General features: G+C 35.9%; 1 long non-coding RNA gene across 3 annotated transcripts in view; it reads left to right on the top strand.

Moving 5' to 3' along the window:
• The window catches only part of LOC123801167 (uncharacterized), a 202,654-nt gene that overhangs the window by 96,125 nt on the left and 82,767 nt on the right, over positions 1 to 23,762 (top strand). For all 3 annotated transcript variants that reach the window (XR_015725911.1, XR_015725910.1, XR_006782130.2), the window contains exon 2: positions 15,338 to 15,409. This is a non-coding gene — a long non-coding RNA (uncharacterized LOC123801167). The remainder of the gene's footprint in view (positions 1 to 15,337; positions 15,410 to 23,762) is intronic.

Below are 23,762 nucleotides of genomic sequence, written 5' to 3'. Positions count from 1 at the left end.
AGTTTCAGATGTAGCGTTCAATGATTCATCAGTTGCCTATTTAGTTAACATGTAGTGTATCATCCTTTTCAGGGTAGAATTTAGTGATTCATCAATTGCATATACTATCCCATGCTCATTACATTAAGTGCCCTCCTTAATGCCCATCCCCCAGTTATCCCACTCCCCCATCCCCCTCCCCTCCAGCAACCCTCAGTTTGTTTCCTATAGTTAAAGAGTCTCTTATGGTTTGCCCCCTTCTCTGTTTTTATCTTATCTTATTTTTCCCTCCCCTTCCCTATGTTCATGTTTTGTTTCCTAAATTCCAAAACGAGTGAAACATATGGTATTTGTCTTTCTCTCACTGACTTATTTCCTTAGCATAATACCTTCTCGTTCCATCCACATTGGCAGTTTGGTTTTAAAAATGTATATAGAAGCCCCCTGGATTGAATATTCAGTTACTTAATACGTACAATTCTGATCCTAAATATTACTTAGCCTTTGTGATATCAACTGTTAAGAATCAATTTAATACACACTCCTGATTGGGAACAATCAGATAATTTCAGTTTTCAGAAGTTTTCCTTTCTAATACTCTAGCTTGTTTGTTTGCTTGCTTGTTTGTTTTTAGCAGATAATAGGAGGGTGGGGAAGGCTTGAAGGTACAAACTAATAAAAGCATCAAAAGGGCTCAACACAGCAAAAAGTGATGTGTTTTTTCACCCAGATAAAAATAAATGGAAACTCTTGAATTATAATATCCTAGGATTTACCACTTAAGAAATACTTTTATGGTTATTTATTCCTAGCTAACATGGACATTCTTATTTTTTTTCTTTTCGCATTGAAATAGAAGTTTTTTCGTATTTATTTGGGGCACAGTCTTATTTTTAGCTATTTTCACTGGCTTTTAGCATTCATTCATAATCCATCTTTTTTTTTCTGACAGATCCTCTTTTTCTAAGGATCAAAGGAAGTGTTTGATAATTTGAAAATACAGTGAGAACTAGTACTTTGATGAAGTTAGGTCAGGATGGGCCAATACACCTGGTTCAATCAGAATTTAGAAGGAAAATTAAGTTTGCCAAAAAAGGGGGGGGGTTTGCCAAATACTCAAACAAATCTAGTTAAAACCTTTGCAACAAAAATTTTCAATATCATAATTTATTCAAAAGAAAGTGGTGGGGCACCTGGCTGGCTCAATTGGTAAGAGCATGTGACTCTTAATCTCAGGGTCATGAGTTCAAGTCCCACCTTGGATGTGGGACCTACTTAAAGTAAAAAAATAATAATGATAAATAAATAAATTTTAAAAAATATATGGAAGTTGAAAACAAAATCTCTCCTAAAAATCTTAGCATAAAGCTGTTTATAGAAGTATATCTGCAATCTGTACTTTTCATGATCTCTAGACAGAAAGGATTGAATAAAAAGGTGTCCAAATGTTAAAATATTACCCTTTCTGAGTTAAAAGTAGAGTAAATTGGAGGGGCTACAAACTGTACATTGATACACTATCTGAATGTCTTGTGACATACTATGCTTTCTGAATCTACTTTTTCCTAATTTTCACATCTATCGCTGCAATACCAAAATCTTCCTACAGTGATCAGTATCCTTTCCCGTCAGATCTCAGCTAAGAGTCCTATGGCTAACAAATTAGAAGTCTCAGAATTTAATCTTCATTACCTTTCCACTGGACTATTTATGATTTCCTGTACAGCTAGTCTTCAGTAACACTTAACCATATGGAAATTTGGGGGAATTGTTGCATACTTACCTGAAAATGTTTTAAGTCTGAAAGTTTAGTTGATAGAAAATAAATCACAAAAATCTGTACCACATGTCATTTGAATAAGGTAACGAAAGGATGAGCATCATCCATGTTTTAATTGTTTCCCCCTATGTTAAGCCATTTGAATAATGCTATCACTCACTTTCTCCTTCTTCCTGAGGAATGGGGTCCAGAATTTTTATAGCTATGATTTAAAAATAATAATAATACTATGAGAGATTATAAACAAATGAATTTTACTTAAGGGTTTTTTTTTTTTTTAAAGATTTTATTTTATTATTTATGTGACAGAGAGACAGCCAGCGAGAGAGGGAACACAGCAGGCGAGTGAGAGAGGAAGAAGCAGGCTCCTAGCGGAGGAGCCCGATGTGGGACTCGATCCCGGAACGCCGGGATCACGCCCTGAGCCGAAGGCAGACGCTTTAACGACTGCGCTACCCAGGCGCCCCCTACTTAAGGGTTTTTTTAAGGCTACCAGTGACAGCAGTATTTCTTAAATCCCTTTGATCACAATGTGTATCTACCGTGGGCTTTCTCCAGACCAAGACATTTTTTTTTAAATGCAAAAGATCAGCCTCACTGGTCTTTCCTCCTACCACCCCACTCCAACCCCCCACCCCAGTCCAGCTTAAAAGATTTCAGCAGCTATCCATTGAGATACAGCACGATCTTTCAACATTGCTACAATTGGATTGATTATTATTCTTTGGATAATTTTTGTTGTTCCGGGGGACTGTGTTTATTCATTGGAGAAGGCTTAACCTGATCTCTACTCCCTAGATGCCAATATCACCTTCCCCAAGTGATGGCAACCAAAAATGTCTCCAGATATTGCTAAATGTCCCCCAAATTCCCCCCATTTGAGAATCATTGACACTGATTAAATCCTTAAGAAGTGTCCACATGGTGTTTTCCTACCTACCAAAATCCTAGTATTAGCCAGAGTTCTGCAAAGAAATAGAACCAATAGGTTCTGTGATATATATAGAAAGATATTTACTGGGGCTCCTGGGTGGCTCAGTTGGTTAAGCATCTGCCTTCTGCTCAGGTCATGATTCCGGGGTCCTGGGATCGAGCCCCGCATCAGGCTCCCTGCTCAGTAAGGAGTCTGCTTCTCCCTCTGCCCCTCCCCCACCCCGCTCATGCTCTTTCTCTCTCTCTCTCAAATAAATAAATAAAATTTTTTAAAAAAGTATATTTATTACAAGGAGTTGGCTCACATAATTATGGAGGCTAGTAAATCCAAATCTGTAGTATGCACCAGTAGGCTGGAGACCCAGAAGAGCCAACAGTGCAGATGAAGTCAAAGGCAGTTAGCTAGAGAATCCATCTCCCTCAGTGATCCTGTCCTATGATCCCTAGGCTTCAGACACACAGATCTTTCAGTTCCTTGAATATATACCATCGAAGGGTCTTTGCACATGATATGCCTGGCCCTGCCTTTTTTTTTTTCCACCAAACCTTTCCCTTAGGCAACTAACTCCTCCTCTCAGCTCGCCCTCAGTTGCCTTCCAGAGAATTCTGTGCAATCTTCCTGAGTGGGTGTAGTCTCCCTGTAATTTATTTTCATAGCACTTATGCATCTTCTTCACAGCACTTATCACTATAAATCCTTCGGAGCTTTTTAATTCTTATCTTGCTCTGTATCCCTAGCAGTTAGCATATAATAAATATTTGTCAAATATCTGTTGGCTGATTGAATAAATGAATTAGCATTTACCCAAAATATGGCCTTTTTTTCTAGATGATTATTGGCTTACTGAGTGTTGTTGTGATGCTCTAAATCACAAACTTGTATGCCCGGAATATTAGAAAGTTATTATAGCAATACAGTATGCTTGACAAACTTTCCTTGTCAACTGTCCCTCCGATTGCTGGAGATATTACTAATGCCCTAGATTCCACTGCCACTGTTTCTTATCCCAACACTTGGAGCACTATAATATCACTTTATGTACTATAGCATAAAATGCATAATGAACATGTGTATACGCACATTACACATTTAAGAATGTAATGACTTAGGGAAAGGTAGTGCCAATGATCAATTTCTTGCCTCTAATCTCCAAATTCACCTTGTATTGCCCTTCTTTGTGATCCTGGAGTTGGAATCAGTGCAGATTTCTCCTTTGCCAGCTGGCACCATGTTAAGCTTTGTCAGTTGAGGGTGTCCAAGGAGAGAGAGTACCAAAGAAAGAGACTTCTTTTGATTTGGTTGCTTCCTCTCTTCTTGCTCCTAGAGCTCAGCTACTAGAGGTGACGGGGAGGGATGTAGGGGACAGGGGCACACATCCTCCACCCGTTTTGTTGGGACACCAGTGGAAGGTTTTCTGAATGCTGAACCCTGCTTGAGTTCCCTACACACCATCCCCTGCCAACTGGCTGTGACAAGAGTTGGCCTAGACAATATAGTGAACTTCTCTGCCAACCAGTGGGTCCAGCTACACCCTCTCCAATGAAGTCTAAATCTCAGCATTGCAGAGGATGCCCCACTCCAAGTGCATTTCTTCACTCAGTACTGTTTCTCAGCCCTAGGGTATTCTTTGAATTCTCTTTTATCCCCTCTTAGTGGCTGGCTATTCACCTGCTACCAGTTAATAATTCTTCACATTAAATATTCTCTTTTCATATTACTGGTGTGGATCTTCTTTCCTTCCTGGACCTTGTCTAGTATAGTAGACCAATGAGTAAAAAGTTTGAATGCATACACACAAACACATATGTGTAGTCTTAAATCAAAACTATTCAAAACTATTCTAGGATGACAAATGTAGCAAGCAGAACTTTTTCAGGGCCAACTATGATGATTAGAATCCAAGAAACAGAATTTTACTGCTAGATGGAGCCCAAGAAGTCACTCAGGCCCTTGTTTTCCAGTTGAAACATCTTGGTCACTGAGAGTTTAAGTGACTAAGTAGTGAGTGGATGCCAGACCCCAGGGGCCTGATAGGAGACAGCTCCTCCATGAAATGCCCCCGCTCCCTGTGAGGACACTCTCCAGGAGCTTCACCAGATGACTCACTGGCTTTTTTATGAGGACCCAAGGGAGGGAGAATTTCTCTCAAGTCTAAGTACCAGGAATAATTACGCTTTTTCTGAATGACTGCACTAGATTTAGCTCATGGACAATGTGAATCATGTAACCTCTTGTTTCCCATTTAGGATGGTGGCCAGAAAGCTTGGGGGCAAATCATTGGCCCTCTCCTGGCAAAGGGGCAGCACCTCATAACACTCACACCTTTTGCATTCCTGCCCCCGCTCTGGCTTAATCTCAGTTGTGTTCTGCTCTGCTTTTCCCTTTGCCTTGTTTGCCTCACGTATTTATCATTGTTATCCTGTTATACATCAGACACTTGAACACAGCCGCTTAAGAAGAGGTTGGCTACAAACGAAATGTTGGAGTACAAGTCTTCAATTTTCCCTGCGCTAACATCAGCATTCTTTTTCTAACAGTGTTTGCCAACATTGGAAAAGAATTTAAATACTTGTCTCTTCCTAAGAATAGGCACACCCCAGGTTCCCATAAGCAATTCATTCAGATATTTCAAAATTCCCCTGCCACTTGCTTACCTACTTGTTTAATAAATTTCCAATGTCATATCCAAAGAATAAAAATTGTTAGACTTAACAACTTCTTAGCAAGTCTTTCAATACAAAGGCATCCAAATTGCTAAACCTTGACTATAACAAAGCTGACCACAGGCTCATAAAGGATAGTATTTTCTTTTTTCTTATCTGTTCATTGAATTATAGTGTCCCAATTTGGTTTTTTCAGGGATAGTCATTTAGCAGTATTCCACAAAATGTAGGAAAAGAAAATCTCTGTCCTTTTTCTTTACTTTTGTGCTCTTATTACTTTTTTTCTTGCCGAATAAGAACTTTTCTTTTTGTGTGTCTCCCATGGATGGCGAGAGATGGCTAGTCAAAACCTTATTTATACCTGGATCCTCTTATGTTTTTGTGCTTCTGTAGCCCAACTTCTACATTTAACCATTTATCATGGGCAGTGACTTAGACTTCATAGGGGCAAAATAAATATTTGCTCAATAAATCCTCACAGCTGCTACCAAAAATGGGAAATGTTGGAAACAAAGAAGCAATCGCAGAAAATAAAGTAACTGCAGCTGTAGAAATAAAGGAACTGCATGATATTCCTGCTTTTCTCCTCATCATTCTTCCAAAGAGAGAAAGATTTTGTTTCTCTGTACTGAAGCTGAAAAACGATATACTTTTGGCTTTGTCTGGTTTCAAAGAAATAATCTACACAGTGTTTTTCTTGTTTTCCTTTACTTCAGAGAAACCCAGACACTTACTGTCATTGTTAAATATTCATTCTTTTAAGTATCTATGTGAGAATTTGCCAAAGCTTTTGTGCAAATATGCCAGGTAATCTTTTGGCTCATATCCCAGAAAACCTTCAGTGAAAGAAGGTCAGGCAAATTGACCTGCAGACCAACCTAATGGGGGGAATTCTGGGAAACAGGCCACAGAAACTTCCTTATGTATAAGGAAGAAGTTAGAGTGGAGCAGTAAGAAACTGACGCATCTGCTCTTCTCTTGATGTAACCGGTCTGAGACTGAGCCTTCCTGCAGTCTCTTATTTAACTCTGAGTGTGGCTGATAGATAAGCAACCCAGAGCCCTTTTAATTATCAGATTCCCCATTTATGTCAGAAAATATAAGATCAATTTTCCATGCAATTCAATTGACTTATTGGGTTAATGCCCTTCATGCCTTTAAATATATTCTTGCGTCTTTTTCTGTTACCCAAGTCTTGGTCTTCGAAACTAAAGTCTTTGTTTCTCTTAGGGCTCTTTTGGGATGAAGACTTGATCTAAACTAATGAGGAATGGACTTTTATTTTGTACACCCTAAGTTCTTCACCCTAACTGAGCTAACAGAAATCAAAATAGACAAAGGAATCAGGAAAAACACATTTCAAATACCCTAACCTATTAGTTGGTATTTACCAGAAGAGGCTATTAGATTTTCAAGTCTATACTGGTCTTGAAAGTGAATTATATTTGAAATTATTCATAGGAAAATATGCTTATGATTTTTAGCATATCAATCATGTAAAAATTTCTGTTGAGTACTTTTAGGACATTTTAACAAAACAGTCTTTGCCAGAAGTTTGTAATCCTTTGCTTCAGAAAAGTACATACATTGTATGAGTTCTCCTGGCATGGTGATATAGATCAGGCAGTGATGTAAAAGGCAGTAGCGCAGCAGAAACAGAGCTTTCTGGATTCTCTGCACAAAGAGGAGCCAGGGGAAGTTTAACTTACGTTGAAATATGCTGCAGTTACATTTGCTTCTGCTCTGTATGGTCAGCTCACTTCTGATAAGATGTGGAATCCTTGGGGAATTAAATCAGAAACCTAAGCTTCCCACTAGAGAGCCTGCCCCAGTTAACATGGCACTGACCCTATAGGATGCATTACCTGAGCTTCCCCTTGACAACCACAGAAGTTCCTCAAAGGCCATTTGCAGGATAATGTGAGCAAGTAAATAGAAGAGAAGCATGGCTTACACAGTACTTAGTAATATAAATATGACAATTCCTGTTGCTATTTTTTGACTCTTGCAGAATTACAATGGGAATAAGGAAGCATGGAAAAAAAGCAATGGCTTAAGTGTGCTTAGTTTCGGGGTGAAGGTAGAGATAAGGGTTATGCAGTTAAAAATAAATGATTCCGTTGCCATGGTTTCCTTCTTTATAAATTCTTTCCAACATGAATTGCTGTTGTTGTGTTTAATTTTAGATTCATGCAGATTTTTGACAAATAAGAATTCCTATACATCTGAGAAATGGTTTTTCAAAAGCTGTAGGAAAGGTTTTTGGCAGTCTGGCTTAAACATTTCTGAGCAAAATAACCTTCAGGGTTCTGGCTTTAGACAACTACCAAAGGAAAATGAATAAAGAAAATTGAAGTTGGAGAACCCTTAAGACTATGTTTAACCTTCTGATTAAAACATGAGTTCATATTATTGCAACATTTAAGAGCATGTTGAGTATTAAGGACTGCCTCTCAGAACCATAGGAAGACAGGTGTCCCTCCAATGGGATAGCTTTCTTGACAACTAACTCATAAAGGATTATAAGTATAGAACGTTAATTCAGATAAATATGCATTTATTAATATCAAAGTCCCTAATTGTGTTTTCAAAATCTGTGATATTACCTCAAATATGATTCCGTTTTCTTGAATACGGTGCCAGGAATCCTTATAATTTATACCTGCTTTAAATAGCTATGTTTCACTTTTAAAAAATTAATAATATATTTCAGTTTTGGAAAACATAAATAAAAATGAAGAGTTGACTTTACCAAAGGAATTTTTTTCCTTGTGTATTTATTACAGGGTTGTTTAAATAGTTCAATTCCCTACCACATTTAGAATAAGATCTAATTTTTAAATTATAATTTATAATACAATTGCTGTGTAAACAGTGGACACTGGAATGTTTTTAAATGTTTGTTTCAAAGGTATACTTAATGATTAAGGTTCACAGTATTTTAATTTTTACCATTTGTTCTTTTTTTTCTAAGGATTTTGAGGTTAATCTTTAGTAAAATGAAAAATTCAGAAGTAAGAACACATTAAGATAATAAGGGATAAAATTCATTATAATTGAAAGGAAATGAGGAAACCATATTTGTCTTTATAAACTTATTTTCTAATTCTGTTACTCTGATTTATTATAGTAATTAATCAACTATTTTGTTAATTGTACAGTTAGTGTTTTAGTCTTACTAATTCCATTTTTGCTTCTTATTTAAAAAAAAACTCTGAAAACTCAAAAAATAAAAAGTGATTCTTGCAGTATTTTAGTCTGGTTAAAGATGAAACAGTAGTTTGGGGTATTTCACTTGATATACTCTAAATTTAAATTTACACATACAAATTTTGGAGAGTTTGGGGGAGTAGCAGCAAAGTTGATTATTAAGATATTTCAGTTAATAGCACAAACATTGTCCAAGTTGATGAAATAATTATATCAATCTCCACTTCTCTCTGCAGCTGTGAAGGAGCTGCTTCATGTTTTGTAATATTACTATAGTATAACAATCAAGCAAAAAGAATACTGTAAAAATTCAGAGGTTTTGACATATTCATGCATAGAGTATAGGTGGTCCTTACTAGATTTTATCAAGCATCTGTTCTTTCTAGGGAGGTGTCATGGTTAAGGACATACTTCTTTGATTTGCTCTGAGCTTTGCTTATGGCTGACTTGGAAGAACAGCTGACCAGGTTTTTCATGATGGTAGCTTGTCTCTGCCCTGAAGCTAAAAGCCACATGGGACTGTTGCCCAACCCGAGGGATTCTGTGGGTATTAAGTTATTTGTCTTTGCCATAAAAATTCAAGGTAAATATCTCTGGCTGTGGCAGACTAGAATAGACTGGTCTTCCCACCAAGGAAAACTTGACAAGCTCGAAAAAATACTTTTTTTTTTTTTAAGATTTTATTTATTTATTTGACAGAGATAGAGACAGCCAGCGAGAGAGGGAACACAAGCAGGGGGAGTGGGAGAGGAAGAAGCAGGCCCATAGCAGAGAAGCCTGATGTGGGGCTCGATCCCACAACGCTGGGATCACGCCCTGAGCCGAAGGCAGACGCTTAACCGCTGTGCCACCCAGGCGCCCCTCAAAAAAATACTTTTTAAGAATCTGCTTGAAAATTTTGTGGAGCTCTCAGAGAAGCCAGACTTAAGGAGCCAAGATCCCAAAGGGAAGAGAAATTCATTGACATAAGCCTCACATGTTATGCCACTTTCCCCTTGGAGCTATCTGCTTTTCTAATCAGCACATACTCAAAGTCTGAGAAATGGAGCAGAATGTGATATGAAGAGGCAGAGAAGATGAGCAGAGTTTTCTACAGTGTCAAAGGACTGAGAAACCAAAACTTAGGAGTCCAGGACCTAAGGGGCCAAGATTCAGGAGAGAAGATAAGCACAAAGAGGTGAACCCAGCAATCTGATCAGACCTAGAGAGAAAATAGATGACAAATGCAGGTATAATACAAATAATAAAGTTATAAGGCACAGATTTTATAATATCTTGAGAAAATATTTGACAAAATGAAGAATTTTATTAGTATTATAGACTGCATGTGTCTGTCCTTCTAAAACTCCAGATGTTGAAACCTAAGCCCCAAAGTGATGGTATTAGAAAGAGAAGCTTCCGAGAGGTGATTAGGTCATGAGAGTGGAGTGTTCATGAATGGGCTAGTGCCCTTGCCCCTTCCACCAGGTGAGGACACTGTGAGAAGATGGCCACGATGAACCAGGAAGTGGCCCTTACCAGACACCAAATCTGCCAGCACTTTGATCTTGGATTCTCTAGCTTCCAAAACTGTAAGAAATAAATCAGTGTTCTTATAACCTCCCCCCAGTCTTGTTATAGCTGCATAAACAGACTAAGACAATAAAAAAATTGAAATATATTCAAAGAAGGAAACAAATGACCTCTCTAGAACTAAACATTATGATAAACTGAAATGGAGAATGCAATACATATGTATAATAAAAGGTTAGACACAACTCAAGAGAGGAAAATGACCTGGAAATTAAGTTCATGAAAAAAAAAATATCCAAATTAAAGTATAGAGAGAACAAAACTAAAAAGAGACTAAGAGAATATGGGACAAAACGTCAAAATCTGATATATGTGTAATTAAGAGTCCCAAAGGGGAAAACAAGAGAAAACAATAAAGAACCTATATTTGAAGACATAATAGCCAAGAAGTCTTCAAAACTAACAAAAATATCAAGCCATAGATTCAAGAAGTAATATGAACTCCAAGTACAATAAATACAAAGAAAATGCACTTAGGTAAATTATAAAAATTTGCTGAAAAAAATAAAAAAGAAAAGAGATGGCCTTTAAAGCAGCTAGAGAAAAATTACAAGCTTTTACTTGCAAGGACCAAAATCACAAATTTCTCAAAAGAAATAAAGGACGTCAGAAAACAATAAAATTACATCTTTTAGGATAAAAAAGAAAAACCTACCAACCAGAAATCTATAACCAGTAAAAATATTCTTCTAAAATGAAGACAAATAAAAATATTTTAGACAAATTAAAAGCAAATTGTTGCCAACAGAAATGCATAAAATAAATATTAAATGTAAATATTAAAAATAATTTTAAGTTAATATATAAATATTAAAAAGTTTTTTCAAGCTAAAGGAAAATTATAATAGAAGCACAGAAATGCAGGAAAGAGTAAAAGCAATGAAATCTTAAATACGTGGGGAAACCTAAATAAATATTGACTGAAAAATAATTTTATCTTATGTGGCTAAAAAGTACTTACAGAATTAAAATGCATGACAAAAACAACTCAAAAGGCAAGAAGTAACAATAAATGGTATTGAAGAGTTTTAAGATCCTTATATAGTCTAAAAAGTGACAGCTTTGATTTATATTAGATTTTTGGAGGTCAAGTATACATGCTATAATTTCTAATATATTTAATTAATATGTAACCAAAAAGTTAACGGGAGAAGGCCGGAATGATAAAAAAATATTTTATGAAATCCAAAGGATGCCAAAAACAACGAACAAAAAACAAAATCAAACCACCAGAAAAAAAGCATAGGACCGTCAGAGCAAATAGAAACCAAGGAGTAAGATGATAGAATTATTGTCAAATGTATCCACGATTACATCACATGTAAGTGGCCTAATACAAGTATAAAGCAGTTTGATGGCTTTGGAAAACTTTTTGATAATTTCTTATAAAGTTAAGTGTATATTTATCTTGTGACCCAGAAATTTCACACTGTTGTATTTCTCCCAAAAGAAATAGGAACGTATGTACATACAAATGCTTATAACAGCTTTATTCATAATATACAAAAACTAGAAACAACTCAGTTGTACATCAATAGGAAAATAGTTATACAATGTAAATCTACTCAGTAATATAAAAAAGAATATGCTATATGTATCACATATATCATGTGGAACAAAGAAAATAATATACAAAAGCTCATAGGCTGTATAATTCATTTATATGAAATACATATCTAATCTACTCTATGGCACTAGAGTTCAGAACAATGTCTATACAAGTGGAGATTGTCTGTAATGTGGCCAACAGAACTTCCTGGGATGGTGGAACGGTTCTATATTCAGATTGAAATGTTGTTTACATGGGTGTTTACATTTGTAAAAACTCATCATATTATACACTTAAGATACATCTCAAGGTATTTAAATTTCACTTCAATAAAAAATTAAAAGCAAGCAAACAACAAAACCACAGACACAAAAATAAGTGGACTAAATAAATTTTTTAAAAAACTACCAAACTGAATTTTTAAAATCCAAAATAAATATCACTTGCAAGACACATTTATAAAAACACATAGAAGGACAAAGAAAGGCTGAAAGTAAAAGTATGAAAAAATATGTTCTATACAAATACTAATTCAGAGAAAGCTAGTACATATAAATTAATAAAGTAAAATTTAAGGGAAGAAGTATTACTAGACATAAAAAAAGGTGTTCATTCACATTCCCCCACAAAGACGATAAAACAACTCTAAATTTATATGTACCTAATAATATACACCTTCAAAATATATACTGCAAAAATTGCCAGACTATAAAGAGAAGTGGAATGTTATAGTAAGAAATTTTAAATACTTACCTCAATAATGGAAAAAAAAAAAAGAGACAAAAAACTCATTAAGGTTATAAAAATTTTTAACAATACTTTTAAAACACTTGACCTAATTTACCTAATATGCAGCAAAGCAACAACTACAGAATTACATTCTTTTTCAAGCAAACATTATGTTTTTATCAAAACTGGCCATGTGCAGGTCTACAGAGCAAGCTGTAATAAATTCGGAGGATTTTAATCAGACAATATTTTTTTGGACTATAAAGGAAGGTAGAAATCAGTTTGCATTCCCACCAACAGTGCAATAGTGTTCCTTTTTCTCCCTATCCTCAACAACACTTGTTTGTTGTGTTGTTGATTTTAGCCATTCTCACAGGTCATGGGATGATATCTCATTGTAGTTTTGGTTTGCATTTCCCTGATGATGAGTGATGTTGAGCATCTTTTTATGTGTCTGTTGGCCATCTGGATGTCTTGTTTGGAGAAATGTCTGTTCATGTCTTCTGCCCGTTTTTTAGTTGGATTATTTGGGATTTTTTGATGTTGTATCAGTTCTTTATATATTTTGGATACTAATCCCTCATCAGATGTGTAATTTGCAACTATCTTCTCCCATTCAGTAGGTTGTCTTTTTGTTTCATTGATTGTTTCCTTCGCTGTGCAGAAGATTTTTATTTTGATGTAGTCCCAATAGTTTATTTTCGCTTTTGTTTTCCTTGCCTCAGGAGACATATCTAGAAAAATGTTGCTATGGCCAATGTCAGAGAGATTACTGCCTGTTCTCTCTTCAAGGATTTTTATGATTTCAGGCCTCATATTTAGATCTTTAATCCATTTAGAATTTATTTTTGTGTATGGTGTTAAAAAGTGGTCCAGTTTCATTCTTTTGCATGTAGCTGTCCAGTTTTCCCAACACCATTTGTTAAAGAGACTGTCTGCCCATTGTATATTCTTTCCTACTGGTGCAGCCACTAGGGAAAACAGTATGGAGGTTCCTCAAGAAGTTAAAAATAGGACTACCCCCAAAATGCAGAAACACTAATTCAAAGGGATACATGCACCACTGTGTTTATAGAAGCATTATTTACAATAGCCAGATTATGGAAGCAGCCCAAGTGTCCATCAATAGACAAATGGATGAAGAAGAGTGGTAGATAGATAGATAGATAGATAGATAGATAGATAGATAGATAGAGATAGAGATATATAGCAATATTATTCAGCCATCAAAAAGAATGAAATCTTTCCATTTGCAATGACATGGATGGAGCTAGAGAGTATAATGCTAAGTGAAATAAGTTAGAGAAAGACAAATACCATATGATTCACTCATATGTGGGATTTAAGGAACAAAACAAGCAAAGGAAAAAGAGAAACAAGAAAATCAAGAAACAGATTCAGTTAAGAATCTATAGAAAAACTATAGAAAATAGACTGATAGTTATCAGAGGGGAGGTGGGTGTTGGGATGGGTGAAATACAGGATGGGGATTAAGGAGGGCACTTGAAGTAATGAGAACTGGGTGATGTATGTAAGCGTTGAATCACTATATTGTACACCTGAAACCAGTATAACACTGTATGTTAACTATAATGGAATTAAAATTAAAAGTTAATAAAAAATTAAAAAGTAAAAAAGTTGAGACAAAAAGAAAAGTAGAAATCAATTAACAGTCAAATCACTATAAAAACCACCTTATGTTTGGAAATTAAGTAAACTGTCATCAAAACAGAAACTGGAGCTTTTACATCCTAATGGTGGGAATCCAAATTTGGTTCCATCACATTTGAGAACTGATAGTGTCTAATGAAACTAAAATATACATGTCCGTTGATGCAGCAGTTCCACCCCTAAGAATGTACTCAAGAGAAATGTATACGTATGTTCATCAAAACACATGTTCAAAAATGTTGATGGCAACACTATTTGAAATAGCCTGACACTAGTTAGATCATTCCCCTCAAATGATCATCAAACCATCATAATGGATAATGGTGGCGTATTCATAATATTCATTCTGTATATTGTCATGTGAAAATGAATGAGCTATCTGTAACAACATAATTATCAGTTTTGAGTAAATAATACAAAATATACATTCCTTGTGATCTTGCCTATATCAAGTTCTTCTATATAATTTATGTTGATGGATATCAGGACAGTAGTTACCTTTGGGGAAGAAGGAAATTGTGAATGACTGTGAGGAGGGCAAAAAGGGGACTTTGGAGTACGAGTAATGTTTTATTTCCTGACCTGGGTTGTGATTAACCAATGTGTTCATTTTGTGAAAATTCATTAAGCTTTACTCTTAGGATTTACACAGCTTTTGGTAAAAGCATGAGGCAAATTATTTTAAATATTTTTAGTAATGGCAAATGTCCCCTTCTTTGAGGATTTGACTAAATTTTTTCACTAAAAGGTAATTTTTCTTTTGTAGCGTGAACATTTTATTTCTTCAAATTTTTATTCAAATTCTAGTTCGTTAACATACAGTGTAATATTGGTTTCAGGAGTAGAATTCAGTGATTCCTCACTTACATACAACACCCAGGGCTCAACACAACAAATGCCCTTCTTAATACCCATCACCCATCTAGCTCATCCCCCACCCACCTCCTTCCATCAACTCTCAGTTTGTTCTCTGTCTTTAAGAGTCTCTTGTAGATTGTTCCCCCCCCCCAGTCTTCCCCCTCCCATCAAAGGTAATTTTGAAGCTGTTCAATGAATACAGTGGGTAATTAAACCAAGGAAGGGCAGTCTAACCAGAAAGGAAATGCAGTTATAATATGAGATTGATTCTTTTATGAGACCGAGCAAATGGTCATTATATCATTTCAAAACACAATTTCCAAAAATTTTAATGAGTGGAAAACTGGTAGGAATAAGTGTAACTGATGAAATCATGCTATTTGTTCACACAGGTATGAATGCATGTATTTAACCCAGTCTTCACAGACAGCTTCTCATTTTGACCACTTCAACAATCTGGTCAGGTAAGGGCAATGACTTTGTGAAGGCAGGTATATTACCATGCCATCATCTTAAGTTATTTTATGTTCTTTGCTTTTTTGGAAGAGAGATGGAAGCAGAGATAGGATACCCAAGTGAATTAAGCAAGGTTACACACAGTAGAAAAGTGCTAGAGTCTGAATTTGTCTGGGTCTTATTTCTGCCCACTTCCTAGTCTTGTGCATTCTGAAGAGTAATAATAGTATCTGTATCTCTTTTCATCTTTGAACTGTTTGCTTATCTGTTCTACTCTGTCATGCAACAGAGCATGTCAAGCTTCTGATCTTATATTAAACTAATACACAATTTTTAGTATTTGTAGGGCAACAATTTTAATGTTAGAAGATCTAGCAATTTTGTATCTAAGTTTGTATCATCCATGCACAATAAAGTTAATAAGAGCATTATAAAAATCAGTATTTTCCTTGTACCATTGTTTCTAATACCTTATAAAATCAAGCTTTGATTTCTGGGTGAATTTATATGATTCCATTATTTTGTCAGGGAGAATTGTGCAGATATCTGAAGTCAAGTGCAGAGTTCCTCTTTTAAAGGAACACATTTACTAGTGTTTGGGTGATATCCCAAGCTACTTTGATGAATTATTCTGTCGTCAGAGAATTAACTTAGGGCATGGACATGTAACTTGCTTCCCTGAACAATGCATTTTACATAGTAGATGATCAACAATACTTGTAGGAATGAATGAGTGAATGAATGAATGATCTGTGTCACTTTGATTAGAGGAGAGGCTCGGAGCATCCCGCTACTTCAGGGTCATACCTTGAGTATGAGGTATTTTCTCTACGCTTTCTAAAAACTTACGCAGTTATGCTGGGCAGTGTCAGCTGTGCTCCTGATGCCACACATTCAGATATATGCAGATGATTCTCATTTATACTGTTAGTTCGGGGTTTCTAGTTTTTTGATTCTCTTCTTTTTTATTGTGTGGAATCCACACGTCCTATGGAAGACAATAACTAGTAGATATCACTAGAGCCAAAATAAGCTTTTGCAGATATATTTCAGAAAATAATGTTATCTTGGATTTCTTATGATAAGTGGGGGAAGATAATTATTATTCTTCATCTTTCTTGTCCTATGTTTACAATTGTGAGTTTAAAAGGAAAATTTTATTTTTATGTTTATATGGCTAAACAATTTTTACGTAACTTGAGACTTCTTTTTCCAGCACTTAGTTTTTCTCCAAATTCAGCATATCAGTCCCAACAGTAAAGAAATGGCCAACTCAGAGGATTATGAAGGGACTATTTACAGAGTTATGGGCAGGGTTAACATGGAATCGTCTGACAATGTGAAACATGCACTTAACATACAAGCCAGCAGTTGTACTCTTGGGCATTTTTCCCGGAGAAATAAAGACTTGTGGTCACACAGAAACCTTCACATGAATATTCACAGACGCTGTATTCCTAGAGGGCAGAGCAAGACCGAAAAAGGCAGAGAACTGACCTGGGACCAAGGAGCAGGGGGCAAATAGAGAAACCTGTACATCTCTGCCATATGCAGATACTTTCTTCTACTATTTCCCAGAGCCAGATTTTTCTTTACCTTTCTGAAATTTTCACTACATTTTTTTTTCAGTTGTCTCTGTGTACTTCCGCTTGGCTAGGTCTATGATCAGTATTTTTCTGTTCGATATAAACATCTGTTTATAGTTTGTGTTCAGTAAACAAACACCATGTAAACTGCATACATTTCATTTCTTAAGTTTTAATTAAAAGTATTTATTAATCCCTCATGATAAGGAAACTTTTGTGGTTAAGTCTTGCCAGAGATATGATTAACAGTGAAGCAGGGCAGGGTTCCCTGACCTCAAAGTTATTCGTAATCCTGTGCAGAAGATAGAAATAATTACCAAAAACACAAGCATGTGGAACAAACTGCAAGGGAGGGAGGGCTGTGTCTTCAATCAGATTAAAACTCTAAATTGCAGTATTGACTACAGGCTCCGTATAGCTTTAAATTTCCATCACAGTTGTACAAATGTCTGCATTGGAAGTGCAGCGAGAGATGTGATACTTCCAAATCTCATCCCAGGAATGTAGCTAATAGAGTCCTGCAACGGCTTTGCATTTCTGAGGCTATTTAGTTTTCTTTCACTTTCTATCCTTTTCCTACGGAAATGCATGGTGGCTCTGGCTGTGCGGTGCCCTTGCCCCCTTCACATGCCGCAGTGGTATCTGAACTACATCAGCCTTTCAGCCTTCATCCCTGACCAAACCTGCTACTATTTTTCTGCCTCATCCCAACATTTGCAAAGAAACATACTTAAAATTTGATTACTGTTTTCAACAAAATAGAAAATATTATGTATATCATCTATCAATTTTGAAATGTAGGCCACAGAGGACATCAATGTGACATGAAAGCATACCTTTCCATTTAAATTACAAAATTTTGTATAGGAGGAAAGATTCAACTGGGATTGTTCTGAATGAAATAAATATACTATAACCAACTTTGCAGTATTTCCATCTGTGAAAATGAAAACAAATCTGCATATCCTATAAAATATTTATTTAGACTTTTCTCCAAAAACGGTGTTTTCTTGCATTTGTTTGTCACCAGCAAATATAAAAAGTGATAGCTTTTTCTAAAGGCTGGAACTAAATAAGAATTCCTATTAAGCAGCAAGAATCCAGTAGTCATTGTTCCTTGTACTCACTTGCCTTGCACAATGACTTTTAATTTGCCCAATTGTTACTTTTAAAAAGTAAGAGGAAGAATCTGACTTACAATCAACAGGATTTGCTGTTTTACAAAATAAAAGTTGAGTTTAAATAATTTGTACAATATGAAGATGTCAAAAAAGTTCAAATTTTACTTTAAAATAGATTTACTTGACAATCCAATCTAAATAGTACATATATTTTGAGTCTATTATTTTTTTTAAAAAGATAGTAGATATTTTAATCACAGTATCTCCACAGAATAATGCCACTACTCTGCATTTTAAAAAAATCTTTATCTTGAAAAAGTTTGCATATCTTTCATCTCATTTTATCCTAATTCAGAGGCAATAGAAATCTATCCCGCAGATGAAGAATTGAGACAGAGACAAATGATTTGTTATCCAAAGTGCCAACTGCACAAGGGGCTGGCTATGTGTGACCTTAAGACCCTAACATCTAGCACAGCTCACTCAGGGTGGTCACAACACTAAAGGAGACAACACATCATGAGTAATAGAAAAGCTCACGTCTCCCTCTGCAGTCTTGGCAGCTGGTGGTCACTACCAGTCTGAAGAGGGCTGCTACAGGAAGGCTTTAAAATTAGAAATTCAGGAAGTAGCTAGAAAGGGCTTGGGCTTGTTTTCTGGGGTAGGCGGAAGCAAGGATGATTCCTCCTAGCAGTATACTAAATTTTTCCTTCCAAAATGACAGCTTTCTAAGGGAAATAAATAACCCCTCCATCCTGCATATTGCCAGAGAACCCTATGGGAAAGGAACTGCAGCCCAGGAAGAATGTGGCAGATAGGACACATTAGGGCAAGGGACGGAAAGAACAGGGGCAGTGACAGACAGAAAGCCAGATGGCAGATGATGAGGACACAGGACTGGATAAGAAAAGAGTGCCTTTTAAAGATGGGGAACTTAAAAAGTTTGCTAGGAAAGCTAGAACAAAGCCCTCACATTAATACTCCTTAAAGATGAAGATATCGCAGCAAAAGCCTGTAAGCCTTCTGAAATAAAAGGCGGAAGGAACAAGAAGGGTAGGGTTGAAACAAGACCCGTTTGTTATGTTTGTTATTAACTCGCAAATGAGGAAGAATAGAATTTACGTCCACTACCAAACAGCATATCTGTGAACACTTGAACTAAAATGTTTAATCAATTCTTCAGTCAGTGTCCATTGTATGCAGTTGTTCCCTTTTTGTTACAAATCCCAAAGAAATAACTTCAATCTGTTATCCTTTGCAAAAGTGTTGATTCTGGGTGGCCTCTGAAACAAAGCAGCAGCCAACACATTTCAAGGAAGGAGAGTAAAAAGTAACATCAAATCCAGTGTTTTTGGAGCTGGACAACTTTGAAGATGATTTGGTTGCCAGCTCCAGGCTCCTTTGTCTCTTTAGTCTAAAATTAGGAAGAAAAACCTGTTCTCCCTGACTGCATTCCTTCTCAAAAAATTTCCTTTCTCATACCCAGATGGTGCCCTTTGAACTTAAAAGCTAGAGAACTTTGTTCCCCACTGTAAATCGTCCCCACGGCCATGTTGCTTTTCCATTTAGCTGCCAGGCTGGGGAGAATTGGCAGTTATACCGGACAATTAGCACTTTGAAATATTATACCACCACATATGTAACAGGTTAGCGCAGTGCCTGGACAGGAGAGCGCTCCACAAATGTTAGTGCCTTCCTTCCCTCTGGGCACTAAACCAGGCAAGGTCTGTTTGCGCTTTGACCACTGAGATGCAGGGAAAGGAGAGTGGGGAAGTTGGTGTTTGGTGTCCTAACGGGGGATAGATACAGAAAAAAAGAAAAATATCAAAGGATGTGAGTGGACCTTCTTTTAAAGCCCAGTTTTAGATTTATGGCTCATTAGAAAAGGAGAGAAAAGACAACAGGAAATGGAGGTATTAATATTGAAACCCCTGAAAGCAATCAATCACCTTTATCTCTGGTTGTAAAACAATCCACACTCTAAAATCTCACAGCCCAAAGTATCATAGACACTAACCAAAGACCTGTTAGTGGACTATCTTTATTAATAATTAGGGATGGTTATAATTTTTTCCCTAGCATTTTATTTAGTACAATTCAGAATGTTTTCACCTAGAAAAAATAAGTAATAGCAGGACTGTTATTTATATAATCTGTGAAAATAAGCACTAACCCACTCCTCTAGTCCCTGAATAAAAACCAGACATATGGTGGGTATTAAAAAGCAAATGTAGTCTATCGCAACTTCATAAATTTTTTTTTTCATGGAAACTCTCACTTAAAAAGAATTTCTCTGCTTCAGTCTTCCTTTAAGAGATGAATTCTCTAAAACACTGCCCACCCCTTCAAAAATCTTTAATCCAGAGTAAACTGACTTCTAAAAGTACTCAGATTAACCTGGGAGTAATATGGCAATTTACTAAGAAGTTAGTGGGCCTTTCCAGCTATTCCCCATGATGGTTTCCCAACCAAAGGAGAAAATTACCTCTAGCTTTGCCCTGAGCTAATAAGTCAAGAGAAATTTGAGCCAGTGTTTACATAGGACATACATTATCCGAATTGTTATACAAAAAAAAAAAAAAGCATTGTATTTGGTTGAGCTTTCAGTTTAATGAAAAGAAGATTAGACAGGAGTCAGAAGTTGTATTAGTCTTAGTTCCGTGAACTTGAACAGTACCTCTCTGAATCTCACTTTCCTCAGCTACAAAACAGGTAAAAGAATCTGTTGTGCCTATCTCTATATGAGAAGATTTCACAACTATCGTCAGATGTGCATTATTATTCACAGTCACATGGTATTCATTTAACAAACATATTTTGAGAGTTCCTTCTTCCAAAAGGATTTATTCCATGTAGAATATTTATTATCATTAGGTGTAGCCAAAATCTCTGATGTTTCTGGAAAAAATAAGAAGGATTAAATCTCAGGTATTACAAAGCTCTCTTTATTCCTCTGACCTCTGAGCCCTTAGTTCTGGAAGTCCTGCCTATCCTCTCCATGCAGGCTGCTTGATCTCACTTGGGGTAGGGAAAAAGATGCTTCTAAATTTAGTCCAAGTGGATTTAACATATGGCATCATACCTTCCCAGGTCAAGAGGTCCCCGTGTTTCTGGAAAACTAGAAAACAGATTTTGCTGGGTGGTAGAAATTGGAGAAGGCAGGCCATTCAACTATTTGGAGAAAAACAGTGACTTAGAGATTTGTTTTTTTAAGCTAAATTTCTAAAAGAAAGCTATGCCCTAATGCTAAAAGGCATCTTGATTTAGGCCTTTGAGATATTTCCCTGATGGCATCTAAGACATATTAAATCATTTGGCATCTGGTCCCTGTGCCAAATGGACTCTGCTCCAAGAGAGTTAATCAGGCTTGGACCTGGCAAATTATCTTATTGGATTTGAGGATAAAAATAAATAGAAGCACAAGGAAGTCAGAATACGGGTTTTATTTTCCAAAGCCAAAGGGTCAAAGTCAACAAAAAGTCAAACGAGAAAGGAATAAGGAAGAAAACAGTGAAACTGAATAAGACTTTTAAATTAGGAATAATTTTTAATAAAGAATGTGATTCAAACCTTATAAATTTCTTAATAACAAAGACATGTCTTTACTTTTAAGTGAGCATGGTGGACTTTGTAGTAGCAAATGACAGCAGTGTGTATTTCTGTGGATTTTAAATACCCAGGAGTAAGAGACAGGTATGATCTGCCCTATTTCCTTATTGCTTAAGTAAGACATAAGGATTCAAAAAGACATAGCACATGCTTTTATATCTGTCATGGGATATCCACAATTACTAGCATTCCTATAAATGGTTTTTCCCTTTATAAAGGGAATCCAGAAAAATAGCTTTAGAGGCTGGAGTAGTATAAAATCCAAAATAAAGATGTATATTTGGGTCTGTGCAATGACATGACTACGATAAGTGCCACCATAAAACTATGTGAACACTGCCATCTAACGTGTTGCTTAAAATCAGCAAGTGCGTGAGAGGTTATGCTGGGAAGCAGGAGAAACTGAAAATATCCACCTAATTAAGAATGTTGTTATCAGGATTTTACTTTAAATTTAATTGAATATAGTATTTAAATAACTCATAGCTCTTGTACCTCATTTTTCAGCACACTAAGAGTACTGATTTTTCCAAATACTGGCCAGCCACATCTCTTCTCATTTTCAAAAAATAGATTTTTTTGTTTTACCAGTATTGTGTAACAAATAGTATTTAAACTAAGACATTTTCTATCTGAGAACTGTTTTTGTAGCTCAGAGAAAATGGGTAATCAAAACCTATCAATTCAAAAAATTAAAAAACCTAGAAAGGAGCCAACCGTGTATCTTTACTCAATGTGAGATGTGATTAAAATGTCGAATGTTATATTGGAAGCTATCAATCCTGTATCAACCATGGCCATTTGCCTTGTTTCAAGACTACTTAGAAAAAATTTTTTGAAAAACTCTTTACCATGAATTAGGTAAAAGAAGCATCTCTCTCTCTCTCTCTCTCTCTCTCTCTCACACACACACACACACACACACACACACACTAACAAAACTATCATAACTCCTAGTCTTTACATGGGAATATTTGGGAAATACTTAAAGGTGTATGAACCTCTTCTTATATTGGCATTTTGTTGAATGGGTTTACTAAACTTCAAATGAGTCTGGTAAAATCATATATAAAATCTAAACTAAACTAAACTAAATGGGTTGTTGAATGGGTTTACTAAAACTTCAAATGAGTCTGGTAAAATCATATATAAAATCTATAGGCAAATAAATTGAAGTAATCCTGTATTCTTTGGTTTTGCTGCCAGGAAACAGTTGATGGTTATCTGCTTGCAACAATTCCTACCCTAGAGAAACTAAAAATCACATTTACAAAGAAAGAATGAGTAGGGGACCATGGGCTAAAAGAGAGACAGTGTGGTAAATTTGGTGAGTTTGGGGAAAGTGGGCTGCTATAAACTTCCCCACCCTGGCTGAGGTCAGGATGTAAAGGCAGTTGTTTACATTGACAATGGTAGACTATTTAGAAAATAATTGCATTTGTGCATTTGTTAATTTACTCAATTTGCTGAGCTGAGACCAGTGAGGGATGGAGAGATCAAGTGAGATGATGTTCCTGTGTTTTAAAACTTAACACCAGTGAGAGAGAGATGACATCTTCACAAATACATAATGTCTGACTGGCTTTGAAAAGGACTTAGTACTTCACAGAGTAGGTGCTCAGTAATTTTTTTTAAATGTTTGCATGTGTGGATAATCATTTGGATTAATAAATAAGTGAATTGTGAATCAGTGCCATAGAGAGGTTATGGAAGTTCAGAGAAAAAACAATTTCTGTTCATTTGGGTAAGCTAAGAAGTGAAGAAAAGATACAGGGGTTTAGAAAAAAAATAACATCATTATGCTTAATAGCCAAAGGAACCCACATGTCCATCAACAGGTAAAGGATAAACAAGAGGTAGCATATCTATATAATGGAACATTAATTGGGCATGAAAAGAAACCAAGTACTGATACATGCTATCACACTGATGAAGCTCAAAACCATTGTGCTAAGTGAAGGAAGCTAGAAATGAAAGGTCACTTATTATGATTCCATATATATGAAATGTCTAAATCCATAGAGACAGAAAACAGATTGATGGCT

Source organism: Ursus americanus, chromosome 10 (genome assembly GCF_024610735.1).
Source record: "Ursus americanus isolate L20-20 chromosome 10, mUrsAme1.1.p, whole genome shotgun sequence".
In the NCBI taxonomy this organism is placed as follows: domain Eukaryota; kingdom Metazoa; phylum Chordata; class Mammalia; order Carnivora; family Ursidae; genus Ursus; species Ursus americanus.
This window is presented reverse-complemented; position numbering and strand designations above follow the sequence as displayed.